The 20,406-nt window shown below is 43.8% G+C and overlaps 1 protein-coding gene across 4 annotated transcripts in view; it reads right to left on the bottom strand.

Annotated features, from left to right (window-relative positions):
- nhsa (Nance-Horan syndrome a (congenital cataracts and dental anomalies)) overlaps positions 1-20,406 on the bottom strand; it is a 404,585-nt gene that overhangs the window by 152,631 nt on the left and 231,548 nt on the right. The window contains exon 1 of one of the 4 annotated variants that reach the window (XM_072584444.1): positions 9,336-9,667. The exons of the other annotated variants lie outside the window; for them this stretch is intronic. The gene's annotated coding sequence lies outside the window, so the exon portion shown is untranslated. Of the gene's footprint in view, positions 1-9,335; positions 9,668-20,406 lie in introns of those variants that run through there. 4 annotated transcript variants of the gene reach the window in all.

Here is a 20,406-nt window from a genome sequence, read left to right as displayed (position 1 = left end):
TGAGAGCAGCTGTAACAAGAGGATCACTAGCTTAGGCAGGTTTCCCTACTTCAGAAGAGCTGACCCATTGGGCTGACAAGACAAAGGGGAGTTGTGGAGAGGTGTTTTTCTGACTGGAGATGCTTGACCCGTGATGTTCGCAAGGATCAGTGCTGGGACCTTTGTCATTTTTGTAATTTATATAAATGATGTGGATGAAAATGTGGGTGGTCGGATTAGAAAGTTTGCAGTCGCCACGAAAATTAGTGGGGATGTGGATAGTGAGGAAGGTCGTCGAAGAATGTAGCAGGATACAGATTACCGCAAGGATCTGTTTTGGGGCCATTTCTGTTGGTCATTTTTTAAAAATGACCCGGATGAGGACATAGAAGGATGGGTTAATAAATTTGCAGATGACACTAAGGTTGGTGGAGTTGTGGATAGTACCAAAGGATGTTGCAAGTTACAAAAGGACATAGAGAAGCTGTAGAGCTGAGCTGAGAGGTGGCAAATGGAATTTAATGCGGAAAGGTGTGATTCACTTTGGAAGGAGTAACAGGAATGCAGAGTATTGGGCTAATGGTAAGACTCTTGGCAGTATAGATGAGCTGAAAGATCTTGGTGTCCATGTACATAGATCCCTGAAAGTTGCGACCCAGGTTGTTAGAGTTGTTAAGAAGGCATATGGTGTGTTAGCTTTTATTGGGAGAGGGATTGAGTTTCAGAGCCATGAGGTCATGCTGCAGCTGTACAAAACTCTAGTGTGGCCACATTTGGGAGTACTGCGTGCAGTTCTAGTCACCGCATTAGAGGAAGGCTGTGGAAGCTTTGGAAAGGGTTCCGAGGAACCCGCCTCACCTATGGAATCACCCGTTCAGGACCCCTCCCCATCTACCCCAAATGAAGCACATGTGCCGCCCACTTTCATCTCCCATAATACCTGCATCTCCTTAATTCCAGGAGGAAAAAAGCCCATAATGGGACAGAAAGAGATGAGATAGGTTGTGGACTGTCTTGATGCTCAGCCATTTTATCCCAATATATAGCACTGAACTCCCAAAGCATACTGTAAGTGGATCAGAGATGTGTCATGAGGGTTCATAGTCACTGGCACACATCAAACGCCAATGTCTGTGCATGTGGGGGTGAAGTGTGTGTGTGTCTACGGTCGATGCCCATGGATACACGCCTTAAGAATTTGGTGTCCCGTGTCGAACGTGGAGCTACTTTGGAACAAGCTGTCATCTGAGGTCTCCTGCGCTCTCTCTGACTTCCATATTGAGAATTTTCTTGGTTCAGAGCTGATAGTAGGGTAGGAAGCTGCATATTAATGATGCAAAATGCACAGACTATAAGGTTATCAACATGCAATAATTTCCCTTATCAGGCAATTTGCTTCTTCCTAACGACACCCAGAACGTGGGGAATACATGCAGGAAGTTCCTCCTAACATCTAGATCAACCTTGCTGGATCTCTCATGTTATTCTGCCACAAATCTCAGTGGAGCCCACGTCACTCAGGATTCCACCCAGACAGTATTTCTTAAAAGGTGAGAGGCTGGAAAATGTTGAACTTTAAAGGGCTTTGATATCCTTGTTCATGGTTCACTGGAGGTTAACATATCTGTACAGCAAGCAATTAAGGAAGCATATAGTATGTCTGTCTTTCTCACAAAATGTTTTGGATATAGAAGCAACAATGTTTTTACTGTGGAGGAAGACAAGACATACTTGGAAACTTGGGTAAGTTAGTGGCGATACCTTGGGAAATGTCCATATCACAGTAGAGGTGGTGTTGGACGTATTAGAATATATGAGAGTGGATAAACCTCCTGGTCCTGACCAGATATACTCAAGAACACTGCGAGAGGCTAGAGAAGAACTGATATTTTTGCATCATTAATACCCATGCGTGAAGTCTCAGAAGACTGGAGGGTAGCGAACACTGTGCCATTATTCAAGAAGGGCTGTAAAGAAAAACCTGGGAACTATAGACTAGTAAGCTGAACATCTGTGGTAGGTAAGTTACTTGAGAAGATTCTGAGGAATAAGATATGCATGCATTTGGAAAGACAGATTTTGATTAGGAGCAGTCAGCATGGCTTTGTGAGTGGGAGATCATGCCTCACAAATTTGTTAAAGTTCTTTGATGAAGTAACCAGGAAGGTTGATGACTGCAGGATGGTAGATATAGTCTGTATGGATTTCAGTAAGGCCTTTTGTAAGGTTCCATATGGTAGGCTCCTCTGGAAGGTTAGATCGCATGGAATCATGGCAAATTGGATACACAAATGACTTCATGGTAGAAAGCAGAGGGTAATATTGGAAGGATGCTTGTCAGACTGGAGGCCGGTGACTATTGGAGTGTCTCAGGGGTTAAGGTTGGGCCCATTACTGTTTGTTATCTATATTAATGATTTGGATGAGAATGTAAAAGACTTGATTAGTAGGTTTGCAGATGACACTAAAATAGCAGTATCATGGACAGTGAGGAAGGTTATAAGAAATGCAGCAGGATCTTGATCAGCTGGGGATGTGGGCTGAGAAATGGCAAATGGAGTTTAATATAGATAAGTATGAGGTCTTGCATTTTGGAAAGTCAAATCAAGGTAGGAGTTTCACGGTGAATGGTAGGGCCTTAAGGAATGCTATGGAACAGAGGGAAATTGGAGTTTCCGTGCACAGTGGCCTTCATCAGTCAGAACACTGAGTATAGAAGTTGGGAAGTTATGTTGCAGTTGTACAGGACTATGGTGAGGCTGCACTTGGAGTATTGTGTTCAGTTTTGGTTATTAAATTGGAAAGAGTGCAGACAAAACTTAGAGGATGTTGCCTGGACCCAAAGGTCTGAAACTATAGGGAGAGGTCAAACAAGCTCAGACTTTTTTCTTTAGAGCGTAGGAGACTGAGTGGGGATTTATAGAAGTGTATAAGATCACGAGAGGCATGGATAGGGTGAATGCACTCAGTCTTTTTCCCAAGGTTGGGGAATCGAAGACTAGAGGGCATCAGTTTAAGGTTAAAGGGGAAAGAATAAAAGGGAACCTGAGGGGCAACCTTTTTACCTAGAAAGTGGTACACGAATGGAATGAGCTGCCAACGGAGGTGGTTGAGGCATGTACATTAACAACATTTTAAAGGCATTTGGACAAATCCATGGATTGAAAAGGTTTGGAAGGATATGGGCCAAGTGCAGGGTAATGGGGTTAGAATGGATGGACATTTTGGTCAGCATGGACCAGTTGGGCTGAAGGGTCTGTCTCCGTGCTGTAGGACTCTATGTCTTACGGCAATTCTCTGGAGGCTCAATTTGGCCACCCTTGGGTGTACTGTATGCAATTCTTAGCCTTTTACCTAAGGAAGAGATCCTTGTCATAGAGAGAGTACAATGAAGGTTCACCACACCTTGGAGGAATTATTGTATGAGGAAAGCTCAAATAGACTGTGTCTATTTTTGTTTGGAGTTTAGAAGAATGAGAGGTGCAAACATACAAAATTCTCATAGGTCTCAACAAGGTTGATGCAGAAAGAATAATTCCATTAGCGTAGGGGCATCTAGAACCAGTGAACACAGTCTCAGAACAAAAGGTTAGGCTTTTAAGACTAACAGGAGGAGAAAAAGGGTGGTGAGTCTTTTTGGAATCACCTCTCCTGATGGCTGTGAAGGCTCCGTCACTGAGTATGTTCAAGACTTATTTCTACTAAGTAAAAACATCAAAGGATACGGGGATAGTGCAGGGAAATGGTCTTGAAGTAGATCAGCCGTGACCCTACTATATGGTGGAAGGCTTGGAGCTTGGAATGGGCTATTCCAGCTCCTATTTCTTATTTTCTTGCGTTCTGTCCTTCCTTCCACACAATTCTCGATAATCATCCAATCATTTAATTCAGAGCGCTAGAACATTCCTGATTTTAATCACTCCATAGTTTGCAGTTGTACCTTCATTTGACAACTCTTTTCCTAAATCTCGCTGCCTATTTTTCCCCCTTTAAGACATAGCTTATGTATAGCTTTTTTATCTTTTGGCCATCTTCTGCACCACAATGTCTCATTTTCCTTCATACTGCTTCTGTGAAGGTGCCTTCGACATTATTTTATCTATACAAGTAAAGGTTGTTGTTGAACAACTTGAGACTCAATCAAAAATCATCTTCCAACTTGGGTATTTTCTAATGCTGATTATTAGTTTTAATAAATAATGATGAAGGGGAAGAAAGAAGCTTCCAAAGACAAACGTGTACACTGTGATCTTAGTAATTACATTTTTATGTGTGAGTTTCACATAAGAATCCCACATAGGCTGATTATTATCATGCAATCCCGTCCTTTCCAAAAGGGCGAGGAAATATTGCACTGTCAGACTATATTTGTCAGGTTAAATTATGAATCAAATTTATTTGCAAGGATTAAGATTAGACAAAAATGAATCAATACCAAACTACATTAGTCTTAAGAATTAATTTTGGATTTTAAAAGAAGCTTATTAGAATCAGAGTTCCATTTCACAATATCTAAATGTTGTTCTTTAATGTTCTTTTGTATAACTGTGAACCTCCAATTTACAAATTTCCATCTTAGCAGAATGACTCAGTCATGTGGCTAAAGTGAGCTATATTAAAATGTGTAGCTTTCACAGCACTTTCATGTTACAGATATTGAGTTATTAATCAACTTCCTCCTAGGATATGATCCTTATGAATTAGCTATTTACAAGTAAAGAAAACATGTCCTCTTTCACTGTGGCCATTTGCACACAGACAGGTATCACAATGAGGGGAAATCAGGATTGTACCAATATATCTTTGGCATTCCTCAGGGACGTTGATGCAGCTATCCATCACACTGACTAACATCCCATTAGCAGCGGTTTGCAAATTCTGTACATTGACAGTCTGTCCCTTTATACAGAAGCCTTACACATTTATAGGGAAAGTAGCTACAACCTTTGGCTGACTGATGGAACATGCATGGACTAACATATAGCTGACTTCCAGGAGCAAGAATCTGGTTTATGAGGCTAGTGTTCTCTTTGTTGTGAAGAAAACGTAAGGAGCCTACAAAGAGATAGAGATAGGTTAATTGAGTCAGCAAAGTACAATGTGAGCAAATGTGAAATTGTCCTTTTTGGTAAAAAGAGTAGAAAAGCATGTATCTGAACAGTAACAAGTTGCAAAGCTCTGAGATGCAAAGAAAATCTGGGTGTTGCAGTGCATAAATCACATAAGGTTAGTGTGCAGATGCAACAAGTAATCAGGATAGCTAATCGTATTTATGTTTTATTGTGAGGGGCACTGAATGTGAGAGTAGTTAAATTATGCTTCAGTTATACAGGGCATTCGTGAGACCACATCTGGTGTACAGTGTACAGTACTGGCTATTATACTCACAAATGGATATTAACGTTTTGGAAGCAGTTCAGAGAATGTTCACTAGACTAATAATTCGAATGAGCAGATTAACTTATGGCAAAAGTCTAGATAGGCTAAGCCTGTATCCCCTGTAGCTCAGAAAAGTAGAGGCGACTTAATTGAAACATATAAGATCCTGAGGGGGCTTGGCCAGGTGGACAGATGTTTTCTCTTGCGGGAGAATCTAGAACTAGAGGTCATTGTTTAAAAATAAGGAGGCATCCATTTGAGGCAGAGAAAACTCTTTTTGACACAGAGGATGTGCGTCCTTTCCTCAAAAGGCAATGGATGCAGAATCTTTAAATATTTTTATAGCAGAGCTGAGTAGATTCTTGATTACTGAAGGAATGAAAGGTTATCAAGGGAATGCAGGAATGCAGAGTTGATGTTAAAATCAGATCAGCCACAATCTTACTGCACTGCAGGGCAGGCTCAAAGGACTGAGGAGCCTCAGTTTGTATGCTCTCAGCATCTTGATGTCTGACAGTGAAACACAGACGGCTCGGAGCTGTCACAGAACGGAGTCTGAACAACTTCCAGCTTCGCTGCTCTGTCACGTTCTGGGCCTCACATGGAGGACAACACACAAATATGGCAGCTCACCCCAACGTCAGTCGGCACTCATCCAGCACGGGAGAGTTCAGAGGCTCAAGACGCATTCCCAGGAAATGGAAGATGGTCCTGTATCTGAGGATTTTCGGGATGGTTGAGCTGGCCAGAGGCTGACGACCAGCAGGTTTCCAGGAGCTCCGATTCCAGGAAGCTGGATGTGAAGGCCCAAACCATCGATTCTCAGCCCTGGGAGGCACCGACTGGCACAGGGAAATGGCAACAATGCCACTGGGCTGGTGGGCACTGCCATGATTGTCAGCGGTTACAGCAGCTTGGCAACAGGCACCGACACTAATAAGCCACAATGACACCGGCTCCCCAGTTCACATGGGGCACTGTGGCAGAACCAGCTTCTCAAGGGGCAACATGGATCCTCCTATTGGCAGAAGGTTAAAAAACCCCATTCCCAATGGATTCCATTTGCTGCAGGCTCTTGATTTATCCAGATGGGAGGATGCTGGTGTTTGTCCCACATTAAATGAGCTGTCCACAGCCAGTACTGCTTGCTTACATAGCCCTTAGAGCCCAGGTTCAAGGTGACCCCTTCTGAGTGAAGCAGATAGTTGCATCTGCACTTCAAACTATCGCAGCTTAGCTGAATGCTACATATCCAAAGATATGAACCAGTGCAATCTGCATCTCATAATGTGACACTTTAATGCTAGTGAACCATCAACTCAATATTCTTCCAAAAGGGAAAGACTGTCCCTTCATAACTTAGTAAGGAAATGCACCACAGAGAACAGGATTGACATGTTTTATTTCATACTCAATGCTGAGGTAGCTATTTCAATCAAAGCAAAAACTGGGCACTACGTTGATTCTCCTGTTCCTTGGATGCTGCCTGACCTGCTGTGCTTTTCCAGCGCCACGCTTTTCGACCCTGACTCTCCAGCATCTGCAGTCCTCACCTACTCCTCCTCCATTACCTCAATTGACCTCAATTCCTGCGCAACCGGGAAGAGGGAGAGAAATTAGCCCGGGATCTTATTTTCAATTATTACACCGCTGACACCCCGGCTGGAAAGTGTACATTTGTGAGAGAATACATCAGGTGAGAAGGGATTTGCAAGGCCCTATGTGGTCAAACATCCGACCTGAATCACACCTAGAGAATACATTTGGTAATTGAGCATAATTGGGAGGGAAAAAAAAAGACTTTACATCAATGGTTCTCACCACCAAGGGCATACCTGGCTAGGTGTTTGATTTAGTGGCAGAGGTCAATTAGAGTCATAGAATCCCTACAGTGTGAAAGGAGACCATACTAACCCTCCAAATGTCATCCTTCCCAGACCCAATCCCTACTCTCTCCCTGTAATTCTTCATTTACCCATGGCTAACCCACCTAGTCTGCACATCCCTGGACACCATGGGCAATTTAGCACAACCAATCCACCCTAACCTGCACATCTTTGGACTATGGGAGGAAACCGGAGCACCCGGAGGAAACTCACACAGACACGGGGAGAATGTGCAAACTCCACACAGGCTGTCACCCGATGAGATTAGATTGGATTAGATTCCCTATAGTATGGAAACAGGCCTTTCGGCCCAACAAGTCCACACCGACCCTCTGAACAGTAACCCACCCAGACCCATTTCCCTCTGACTAACCCACCTAACACAATTTAGCATGGGGGTTTAGATCAGAGTGGTGCTGGAAAAGCACAGCAGGTCAGGCAGCATCTGAGGAGCAGGAAAATCAATGTTTCAGGCAAAAGCCCTTCATCAGGAATAGAGGCAAGAAGTCTCCAGGGTGGAGAGATAAATGGGAGGGGTGGGGCTAGGGAGAAGATAGCAAAGAGTACAATAGGTGACTGGGGATGGAGATGGTGGGGATGGAGGTGATAGGTCAGAGGGGAGGGTGGGGGAAGGTAGCAAAGAGTACAATAGGTGACTGGGGATGGGGATGGGGATGGGGATGGGGATGGTGGGGATGGAGGTGATAGGTCAGAGAGGAGGGTGGAGTGGATAGGTGGGAAGGGAGATTGGCAGGTCGTCTCATTTATCCCCCATTTATCTGTCCACCCTGGAGGCTTCCTGCTTCTATTCCTGATGAAGGGCTTTTGCCTGAAATGTCGATTTTCCTGCTCCTTGGATGCTGCTGTGCTTTTCCAGCACCACTCTAATCTAAACTCTGGTTTCCAGCATCTGCAGTCCTCACTTTTGCCACAATTTAGCATGGCCAATTCACCTGGCACATCTTTGGACTGTGGGAGGAAACCCACACAGACACAGGGAGAATGTGCAAACAGACAGTCGCCCAAAGTGGGACTCGAACCCTGGTCCCTGGAGCTGTGAGGCAGCAGTGCCAACCACTGAACCACCGTGCCACCCATTGCTTTGGATAGTCAGCAATTCCATAATCAATGGTCCAAGGCAAACTGGATGGATTTTGGTCACTTTGACCCAGTCCCTAGATACAGCCTGCCCCTAAGCAAATGAGAGTGTTGCCAGAGCAGTGCGTGCAGGCAGAGAGGTGGGCGTGGGGAAATTATCAGCCTTTAATTTAATTTTGAGCATTGCTGGTGCCGACACGCCTTCCCCCTCCCCTTCCTGCATAATGCTTCAGGCTTTGCCTCAGTTGGATTTAAGGTAATTTCTTACCAGATCGAAAGAAAATGGCATTGTTGCCAGCGTGGACACAGCAGAGTGAATACAAGCAAGCAAAGCTACAATATGTAGAGGAGACCAAGCCTGCTCAATTGGCACAGGTTGCTTTTATTGTGGCCCTTTTTTTTCGCTGAATGTGCACAATTGAACTCCCAGCTTCAGGCTTTCATTATTTGCTCCTATTTCCCCCACAGACAGCCGAATAATCCCTTATAATCCGTTGTAAAGAACATTATTGGAACCATGATCGAGAGAAATTACTGCTTTCATGGGAAAATGCAAATTGAGGAGGAGCCGGCAGATGAAAGCTTTACACTCTAATATCGAAGGCGAATGCAAGACTTACACATTGCTAAAAAGGTAGCTGGTGTTAAAACATGCAGCTAACATCAAAACTCGGGAGAGACAATCCACACAAAAGCTGTGGAGAGAGTCATTTTGAGAACAATGCACGATAAATCTGTGGTCCCACACCGACCTTTGCAAAGCCCTATATTCACACTGATGCAAAAACCGTTTGGTTTTTTTTTCCGTTTCACAAGCTTTTCCTGCTCAGTCTCTGAATATCAGGCATTTCACAGCAGAACAGCGTGCATTTTTGCAGCAAGGTTAGCATGAAGCAATTCAGTCCTGCACCAAATAACATATGTGAGGATGCTGCAGACACGACGGGGGTTGGGTGGGGGAGGTACAGAATGCTCTTTTAAGCAAGCACTTACACAGTTAAAAGTGGCTTCAGCGAAGTTTCCTCAGCTCGCTGGGCAAGGCGTGCAGTGGACATCTCTCTGCCTTCCTCCGCACACAGCATCCCATGGCCATGGCGGGATGCAATGGAGAATGGTGCTATCTCACCACACTGTTGCCTTTCTACTCCAGCAACAGCTTGTAATTCAGTCACACCGGTGATGTTGAAAAGCTATTCACGCTGGAGGGAGGCGGGGGGCAATGAGGAGGGGATGAATGTGAAGGAAGCGCCAGGGGTTAAAATAAAAGACGATGTGGATGTCGACAGTTTCCAAGGCTACCCCCCTTTTTCAGCTGACGGGATGGTTCAATCCACTTCTCTCTCTCTCTCTCTCTGCACCTCACAGCCAAATAGCAGAGCATGTTCCCGTTCAGTGGCGGCAGTAATCACCAGGCTCCTGTATGCCAGGGGAGTGCCTCTTAGCACAAACTGAGCCTGCCTTCTTACCCCAGGTTACAGCTTCAGGAGAAAACCTCTCTTCCCTCTGTCTCTGGTACACACACACACACACACACACACACACAGCTCATTCATTCAGCAGAAGGCATACCATTCATTGTGAGGCGAAGCTGATACATTGGAAACGTTGGGACAAAATGAGACTTCAACCAAAGCAGGAGCTATTTTTTTTTTAAAAAGATCAAAATCACCAGAGCCAGCCCACGCAGACACAAAGCTCCAGGACAGAGTCTGTAAAGGGTCAACAGCACCATCCATCCCACCTGCTCTCTCCCCAGTATTAAATTGACCAAGAACCCCCTTTTCTGCCTTTTGCCTCTGCTGAATGTCAGCAGTTCATCCAAAAAGACCTGTTACTTAACAGTGATGGAAGTTTAATTCTTTAATTATCCATACCATCCACAATGGTAAGCTGTTTTACTGCTCTCGCACCATGGACCATTTTCCTACTCACGTCCAGACTTCTCCATGTCACATTGGTCTGACACGCAGACAGAGCAGCCTCAGAACATGCCTGTATTTGCATGCCAGCTCCTCATCACGAGTCCCATTATCCAGTGTACTCAGCTTCTGTTTAATAAGCTTAATTAAAACAATGATCGATGCCAAAGAGCAGCTGAACCTGACCCAACTAAGCTCTGTTACACTCTGGGTTTCCCTACCCTGTTGCTGTCCAATAATTTTCATGTCTGTTATAGGATGTAGGCATCACTGACGAGGCCAGTGTTCATTGCTTATCCCTCATTACTTGCAAGAAAGTTGTTGTGGTTCTGTTCGCCGAGCTGGGAATTTGTGTTACAGATGTTTCGTCCCCTGTCTAGGTGACATCCTCAGTGCTTGGGAGCCTCCTGTGAAGCGCTTCTGTGATCTTTCCTCCAACATTTGTAGTGGTTTGAATCTGCCGCTTCCGGTTGTCAGTTCCAGCTGTCCGTTGCAGTGGCCGGTATATTGGGTCCACATTGATGTGGTTATTGATTGAATCTGTGGATGAGTGCCATGCCTCTAGGAATTCCCTAGCTGTTCTCTGTTTGGTTTGTCCTATAATAGTAGTGTTGTCCCAGTCGAATTCATGTTGCTTGTCATCTGCATGTGTGGCTACTAAGGATAGCTGGTCATGTCATATGGTGGCTAGTTGGTGTTCGTGTATACGGATCGTTAACTGTCTTCCTGTTTGTCCTATGTAGTGTTTTGTACAGTCATTGCATGGGATTTTGTACACTACATTGGTTTTGTTCACGCTGGGTATCGGGTCCTTTGTTCTGGTAAGTTGTTGTCTGAGCGTGGCTGTTGGTTTGTGTGTTGTTATGAGTCCTAGTGGTCGCAGTAGTCTGGCTGTCGGTTCGGAAATGCTCTTGATGTATGGTAGTGTGGCTAGTCCTTTGGGTTGTGGCATGTTCTTGTTCCATTGTCTTTCCCTTAGGCATCTGTTGATGAAATTGCGAGGGTATCCGTTTTTGACAAATACGTTGTATAGGTGTTCCTCTTCCTCTTTTTGCAGTTCTGGTGTACTGCAGTGTGTTGTGGCTCTTTTGAATAGTGTCTTGATGCAACTTCTTTTGTGTGTGTTGGGGTGGTTGCTTTCGTAGTTGAGGACTTGGTCTGTGTGTGTGGCTTTCCTGTAAATCTTTGTGGTGAATTCTCCGTTCGGTGTTCTCTGTACCATCACGTCTAGGAATGGGAGTTGGTTGTCCTTTTATTCCTCTCTAGTGAATCGGATTCCTGTGAGTGTGGCGTTGATGATCCGGTGTGTGTTCTCTATTTCTGTGTTTTTAATGATTACAAAGGTGTCACTACAAATGCCGGAGGAAAGATCACAGAAGAGCTTCACAGGAGGCTCCCAAGCACTGAGGATGTCACCTAGACAGGGGACAAAACGTCTGCAACACAAATTCCCAGCTCGGCGAACAGAACCACAACAACGAGCACCCGAGCTACAAATCTTCTCACAGACTTTGCAAGAAAGTGGTGGTGAGCTACCTTCTTGAACTGCTGCCTCCTAATTGCTGTAGGCAGATCCACATTGGTATCAGACATAGAAACCCTAGAGGGTGGAAGCTGGACATTCTTTCCACTGAGTACACACTGACCCTCCAGACAGCTTCCCACCCAATCCCTGCAACCCGGCATTCCCTATGGCTAATCCACCTAGCCAGCACACCCCTGGACACTATGGACAATTTAGCATTGCCAATCCAGCTAACCTGCACATCTACAGGCTGTGGGAGGAAACTGGAGTACCTGGACGAAACCTACGCAGACACGGGGAGAATGTGCAACTCCACACAGACAGTTGCCAGAGGCTGGAATTGAACCTGGGTCATTGGCACTGTGAGGCAACAGTGCTAACTAATGAGTCACCGTGCTGTCAAGGAACAGCAATATAGCTCATAGAATGGCATTGTTCTCATGTCTGTTGCCTTTATTAATTTAATATTATGGGTTTGGAAGATACTGTCAAAGGGCCAATGGTGAATTGCTGCAGTGCATCTTTTGGATGGTCCACATTACTACCATGATAAGGCAGAGGTGAGGAAGGGATGTTCAGAGTGGCGGATGGGGGTGCTGTTCAAGAGAGCTGCTTTGTCTGATATGGTGTGTAGCATCTGAGTGTTATTAGAGCCACACTTACCCAAGTGGGGAATATTCCACCATATTTCTGACTTGTGTCTTATAAGGTGATAGGCAAGCCTTTGGTGAAAGAGGTGGTGAGGATTCCCAGCATCTGACCCGTTATGATGTTTATATTGCTGGTCCACTTAAGATTCCCATTAATGCTAATCCCTAGAACGTTGATGGTATTTGATGCTAAATTGACAGATGTGGATTTTTGAGGGCCATGTAGCCATTGGTAAATGGTGCACGGATGTGTTCTCCGGTTTCAGAACCGTTTATGTTTTCTTAAGCAGAGGTGCCTGTTGTTTAACTTAGGAAACCCTGTTGCAATGCATGGTCATGGGGGAAAAGGGTGATCAAGTAGAATGCCCTCCCATCCTCCAATGCAACCATTTCCAGGGTGCAGTCACCTGGAAGAGAGCTATCTTATGTGAGGGAAGGCTTTTTCTTTCATTTCCCCAGCTGATCTAAGTACTCCTTGCAAAGAGACAATGACTTCCTGCAGCAGTACAAGCATGGTTAAGAAGGCCAGAGGTAAAAGTATTCCTCACGTTATTCATCTACGCTGCAACCGAAGAATCCAACTCCCTACACATTGGACAGAAACTAGGTTATTCTGTGAAGCTGTTTTCAATCACCATGTGTACTGGTCATGGGAATTATTCCAAATGATATTCATGCTAAACAGGTAGACTGTGACTATCCCAATGCAAGTCTATCAGCTTTTCCTGAAATCCCTGTATTATCCCTGGTCTCTTCAAATAGTCTCGCATTCCAAATCATTCCTGATGGGAAACAGTGACATAAATCTGGCATTCACGACCTTCTCCTGACCTGGAAAGAACTGAATGAAATATGTCCCACCGCGTGCACTTCAATGGAAATTTGCTTAACTCATCTGTTGGATGCGGGCATTGCTGGCTGGACAGCATTTATTGCCCATCCCCTAGGTGTCCTTGACAAGGCAGTGCTCTCCTGAACCACTGCAGTCCATTGGTGGAGGTACACGTATGGAGAGAGTTCCCTGATTTCGACCCATTGGCACTGAATGAACAGCGAAGTATTTCCAGGTAAGGATGGTGTTGCAGATGTTAGTGTTGATGTTCCCATGTATCTGCTGCCCTTATCCTTCCAGGTGGCAATGACTGTGGGTTTGCAAAGTGCTGCCTAAGGATCTTTGTGAATTTCTGCAGTGCATTTTGTACACAAAGCTGCTATTGAGTGTCGGTGGTGGAGTGGGTGGATGTTTTGTGGAAGTGGTGTCAATCAAGTGGGTTGCTTGTTTTGGATGTTGTTGGAGCTGTAATCATTGAGAAAAATGAGGAGTATTCCATCAAAGTCTTGTGTCTTTTAGATGGTGGACAAGCTTTGGGAAGTCAGGAATTAAGGTTGGTATTGATGGAGATCAGTCACCTCAGCTCAGAACATCTCTGCAGGAGTTCCTCAGGGTACTGTCCTAGGCCCAACCATCTTTGGCTGCTTCATCAATGATCTTCCCTTCATCATAATGTCAGAACTGGGGATGTTTGCCGATGACTGCTACTCCCTACTCCTCAGGTACTGAAGCAACCCATGTTCAATGCAACACCGTCTGGACAATATCCAGACTTGGTGTGACAAGTGGCAAGTAACATTCACACCACACAAATGCCAGGCTATGATCATCTCGAATAAGAATCAATGTACCACTGCCCTTTGACATTTGATGGAGTTACCATCATTGAATCCCCCGCTATCAATATCCTAGAGGTTATCATTGACCAGAAACTCAATTGGAATCATTACATTTTTACTCCAGCTACAAGGGCAGGTTAGAGGATAGGAATATTGCAGTGAGTAAGTCATCTCTTGACTCCCCAAAGCCTGTCCCATATCTACAAGGCACAAGTCAGGAGTGTGATGGAATACTCCCCACTTGCCTGGATGGATGCAGCTCCAACACCACTCAAGAAGCTTGACACCATCCAGGGCAAAGCAGCCTGCTTGATTGGCATCACATGCACAAACATCCCCTCCCTCCACCACCACACTCAGTAGCAGCAGCATGTACTATCTCCAAGATGCCCTGCAGAACTTTACCAAAGCTCCTCAGACAGCACCTTCCAAACCCACAACCACTTCTATCCAGAAGGTCAAGGGCAGCAGGTACATGGGAATACCACCACCTGCAAGTTGCCCTCCCACTCACCATCCTGACTCGGAAATGTCTCATTGTTCCTTTACTGTCACTGGGTCAAAATCCAGAAATTCCCTCCCTAATGACATTGTGGGTCAACCTACAGCACATAGTCTGCAGTGGTTCAAGAAGGCAGCTCACCACCACTTTCTCAAGGGCAACAAAGGACGGGCAATAAATACTGGCCAACCAGTGACACCTACATTCCATGACCAAATAACAAAAAATGTTTCACAGTCTAACTACTCTCTTGACAAAGACATTTCTCCTGAATTTCTTATTGCATTTATGAGTGAGTATTTTATAAGTCCAAAGTTTTAATTGCCCTTAAGTGGAAATATCTTCACTACATCAATTCTACTGAATCCTTTCACAATTTTCAAGACCGGTACCATACCATCGCCTCTCAGTTTTTCTTGATAGTTATCACCTTTCTATTCTGATTTCACGCTTTTGAATCTTTTTGTCCCTTCTGTATTCCCTTTACACCCCTGTTGTAATAAAGAGACCTGAACTGTGTGCCACACTCATAACCATGGTGAATTAACTTGCTGGTTAACCTATTCATAAGCTATTATAAATGGGACACACTACAGCTATATCCTTAGGATAAATGTACAGTGTAACTCAATGTATAAAGATGCACACTTTCAAAAATAATAGGGAATAAGCTCTTCACTTCCATGTTTTTCAGAATGTGAAATACCAAATCACAGTTTCCTTGAAATTTCCACAAACTCCAACCACATTTCAAATATGTGTCAAAGACAATTGCAGCACATACAACATCTACTTACAGCTGCAGTTAAACAATCTATCTGTCAGTTTAAGGTCAATTTATTACAGACAATATGTGTAAATTCAAATAGCTAGCTGGCTCTGTGTATCTGAGTGATAGCCCTACAATAAATCTGCTAGAAATTATTACCAATGAGAAAGACGTCAGCAACCCACTCATGATTTAACTGCTGGAGGTGATACAGATTTTCTCCCTTCTTGTGGAGCTGGATCTGGATATCCAACTGTTTCTCTCTTATTCACCTTGTGTGATGCAAGGTAAACTCTTTGGTTTACAAAGTCACTAGGTCTCATTTGGGCTCATCAAATATTATGATAAGAAAGTATTGACCACAACTATATGGATGAAGATAATTTGTCAACGTAAGTCTGATTGACACACACCATTATCAGTGCACAAACCAGTCAGTGATTTGTTGCAAGGAGGAGATTGTGGTTTACCACGGGTCGCTGTGTGATTGGCTTCAACTCCACTATCAACTGACGAGAAATGACATTTTGTCCCTCACCTCCTCATAGACATTTCATGCCATTGCTCAGTTAGAGCTTTGATTGTCCACTAAACCCGCCACAGAAAGCTAAATTACGGTCCGATAATTAGGAAGCATTGCCAATCTGTCATGCCCAGAAGTTGGCCGTGTCTCATTCCTTCAAGTCGTGAATGGTTTCAGCTTTTTTGTTTAATTGGAGATGTCAACAATGTCAGATTGTACATTTTAGATTTTGTTCCCTTTCTGTCTAGTTTTCTCTCTAAATGCTACCTTTCTTTTGCATGTTTCTCCCTTTTTTCTGATGTGGAATTCACTTATGTAATGTCTCTGCTTTTTTCTGAAGCCATAAACCTCACCTCAATAGATGTACACTTTGGAATGATTCTTCCCTTCTTGGAGGTGGGAAGGAAGGGAAATAGTAAGGCAAGCTGGTCCTGGAGAGAAGCTCCCTTCCCTCTTACCACTTCAACAAACAAATGCTGGGCCAGGAGGTTTGTGGGTGACTTCTTCAACTCTCCAACTCCTCGATCACATGCTTCCCTGGCTATAAAGGCAGGTTCTGGATTAGTGGTGCTGGAAGAGCACAGCAGTTCAGGCAGCATCCGAAGATCAGTAAAATCGACGTTTCAGGCAAAAGCCTTTCATCAGGAAAGAGGTTTTGCAGGTCCTGGGCCTCCTCCATTGCCAAACCCTAACCGCCCGACCCCTGGAGGAAGAATGCCTCATCTCCTGCCTTGGGACCCTCCAACCACATGAGGTCAATGTGGATTTTACCAGTTTCTTCATTTTCTCCTCCCCCCACCTTATCCCAGTCCCAAGCCGCCAACTTGGCACCGCCCTCTTGACCTGTCCATCATCCTTCCCACCTATCCACTCCACCCTCCTCTCTTACCTATCACTTTAACCCCCACCTCCATCTACCTATCACATTCCCAGCTATCTTTACCCCCCAGCCCCATCCCCCCTCTCCCATTTATCTACAAGCCCCTGGCCCACAAGCCTCATTCCTGAAGACGGGCTTGTGCACGAAACATCAATTCTTCTGCTCCTCGGATGCTGCCTGACCTGCTGTGCTTTTCCTCCTGTCTCTAATCTCCAGCATCTGCAGTCCTCACTTTCTCCCTGGAGTGGAAGGTGGCCAGTTTCAGGACTTGGAAACCATTGCAATCCACCTGCTAAATTTGGAAAGGGGGGAGTGAATGCCTTCAATTGTCTCAATCTGGGAGCAATCAAAGACATTGATGCCTCTGAAAGTCAACCTCCTGCCTTTACCCCTCGAACTCTCCTCTTCTCTTATTGAGCTGAATGGCTGGCCATTGTATGAGTTACCTCACCAGGGTTACATAACATGTTAATTGCTACTTAACATGATAATAGGGAAAAGCCACCTTTTGTCACATTGTTTATCAAATCCCCACTTGCCCTGATACTGTCACTGTACCATTCATTAGTTGCAACATAAAGGGGAAACACATCAGGAATGGGAAAGGGTCTAACTCATCAGGAATGCAATGAGATGCCCTGCTCCAGAAAATAACTGTCATGTGTTTTGTATCATTCGTCTCCAACGTTATTGTGGCTAAAATCATTCCTGCCCTTTTCTGTGTATCTCAAAATCCAATAAAGTTAAGCTGTGTTGGCATAGACCATTCAAATCAACATGGACCGACATTGTTCCTCTGACAATTTGGTTAAAGTCAGGTGACAGATTCCACACTTGCTAGTCATGAACAAAACCATTGGTAAAGTCAGAAAGCAGCTTAGCCACTCATGTGTAAATAGTTAATTCCATATAGACACAGCTTTCATATCCCATAAACACATGACTAAAAAGTCTTTCTAACTCACACCTCTGGAGAAAGTGGGAAGGGAGAACATTCTCCCATGGTTTAACTATGTTCACCAGAGGGGTAATTTCTCCTGGCAGTTGATTCTTTTCCAATCTGGTGTGAACAGGATGCAAAATATAGCTATGGCATGTTGTTCACTGATTTTGATTTGATTTGGTTTATTATTAGAACATGTACCAAGATACAGTGAAAAGTATTGTTTTGCATACTAACCAGACAAATCATGCCTTACATTAGTACACCAGGGTAATAGAACCGAAAGCAGAATATAGTATTACAGCTACAGAGAAGGTGCAGAGAAAGGTTAACTCTAATATATGAGAGATCCGTTCCTAAGTCTGATCACAGAGCAGAAAAAGCTGTTCTTGAATCTGTTGGGATGTATTTCCAAACTTTTATATTTTCTGCCTGATGGAAAAGGGTGAAAGAAAGTAGAATTGGGTGGGAGGAGTCTTTAATTATGTTGGTTGCTTTCCTGAGGCAGCTGGAAGTATAGACGGAGTCAATGGAAGGAAGGCTGGTCTTCATGATGGACTGTGTTCATAAATCTCTGTAATTTCTTACCGTCTTGGACAGAGCAGTTGCCACATTACACTGTGATGCAACTGGATAGGAAACTTTCTATGGTGCATCTATAGCATTTGGTAAGAGTCATTGTGGACAGGCCGAATTTCCTTAGCCTTCTCTGCTTTACGTTAGCCTTGCATTGCCACTAAATGTGAACCTGTTCACTATTGGATGCAATCCATACGCATAAAACCAGAGCACATAATCTAATTGTAACCCTTTCAATCCACACAACCCCACAGGTCAAGTCCTCATATAAAATCATCGATGCATTCCAGAAAATCACAACTTTAAGTGAAACAACATTAAGTGGATCACAAGGTCCTGTAGACGTCAATGTTAAGACTGAAGTTAGGTTCTTTCAGACATTTCTTGCTTGGAAAAAAAATGTACAGGTTGAAATACTACCTAGCACATGTGCAGTGTTGGATATTCCAAGCTGAAAAAAGTTTCAAATTAAAATAAATTAAATATAAACAAAACACTGTACTGTTAGATACTTAAATACCTTTCACAGCCAAAAATAATTTTGAAATATTATAAACTTGAAATGGTGTACATTCCTAAATGCCTACATTCATAAACAAAATAACTTTTAAATTAAAATAAATTTTAAAGTGTTGTACAAATACAGCATAAATGTAAGTATTGCAAACAAATGTTAAAATTACACCCAGCTGATGATATTTAATTAATCAGGTTCCAATATAAAGGCTGAAATAATTACAGCTGAAGTATGAAACTACGCGGCACGGTGGCTCAGTGGTTAGCACTACTGCCTCACAGTGCCAGGGACCCGAGTTTGATTCCAACCTCGGGTGACTGTCTGTGTGGAGCTCCCACATTCTCCCTGTGTCTGCGTGGGTTTCCACTGGGTACTCCAGTTCCATCCCACATTCTAAAGATGTGCAGGTTAAGTGGATTGACTGTGCTAAATTGCCCATCATGTTTAGGGATGTACAGGCTAGGTGAATTAACCATGGAAATGCAGGGTTACAGGGATAGGATAGGGGGATTGGTTGGTGTGGACCCATGGGGGCTGAATAGACCGTTTCTGCATTGTAGGGATTCTATGATCTACAAACCAAAATCTGCCAATCAGAATGAGAGTCAGGAGTGAGGTTGACAATGGAGGTGTGTGTGGAGCTTCAATGAGTCTTCTATCACCAAGCAATACAGAGGGCCTTTGGCCAAAATGTACAAGTACACAAAATAACAACATTTTCACAGAGTACTCTAAACACTCAGATTTTCATATTTATGTATTACGTTGATCTATAATATACAAACTTTAATAATCACATCCTCAGTGTTACAGTGCAGCTGTATTGCTGTTCTTGTTTTTTGCTGGCACCTGGAGTCACATTAATTTTCGAGTCTTAAAAGGGGGTTAACATTGGAAAATGGTTATGGAAGCGCTGTTATACTTGATGCCAGACAGCAGTCTGACAGTTCAGAGATAGTGGAAGGCTAGGGGATGGGGAGTGAGAGAGATAGTGAGACAGATTCATTAGCTGATTCTCAGGGCCTAACAATATTTCACTCTTGTGATGTTGTCAGACCCTGGTTGATTTTCTTCCTTGGACCTTACTGTGACTGTAATATTATCCAACAAAAAACTCACAGGAAGGCATCTGGTACCCCCACCCTGCACATTTGTAGAACATCTGTAAATATTTGCACAATATCTTTTTGGGATAAACCACAAGATAAATTGGCCATTTTGAAGACTCTGAAAGTGTTTTTTGAAAGGATTAAAGAGAGGGAAATGAGAGCTTTTTCAGGTCCTCCCAAATAATTACTTTTGGATTCTCATTACACAGCAACTCACACTTATAAAACCTAAGCAATTAATAGCAAGCAAAGGTTTTGAACAGTATGTAGAATTTACTGTACTGCAACTCTGCACATGAAATACTCAGATTACAAAACCTATAAATTTAAAATGATGTGAAATTACGATTAAATTCTTTAGGTCTGACCTACCTTTCACGTCACCTCACACAGGGAAAACTGTTCTTCCTAGCTAAGATATAGCTGGACTCTGAAATACAACATCTGGCCTCACCGCCGACCATTATTGTCCAAGGC

This window comes from Chiloscyllium punctatum, chromosome 15, assembly GCF_047496795.1.
Source record: "Chiloscyllium punctatum isolate Juve2018m chromosome 15, sChiPun1.3, whole genome shotgun sequence".
NCBI classification, from domain to species: domain Eukaryota; kingdom Metazoa; phylum Chordata; class Chondrichthyes; order Orectolobiformes; family Hemiscylliidae; genus Chiloscyllium; species Chiloscyllium punctatum.
This window is presented reverse-complemented; position numbering and strand designations above follow the sequence as displayed.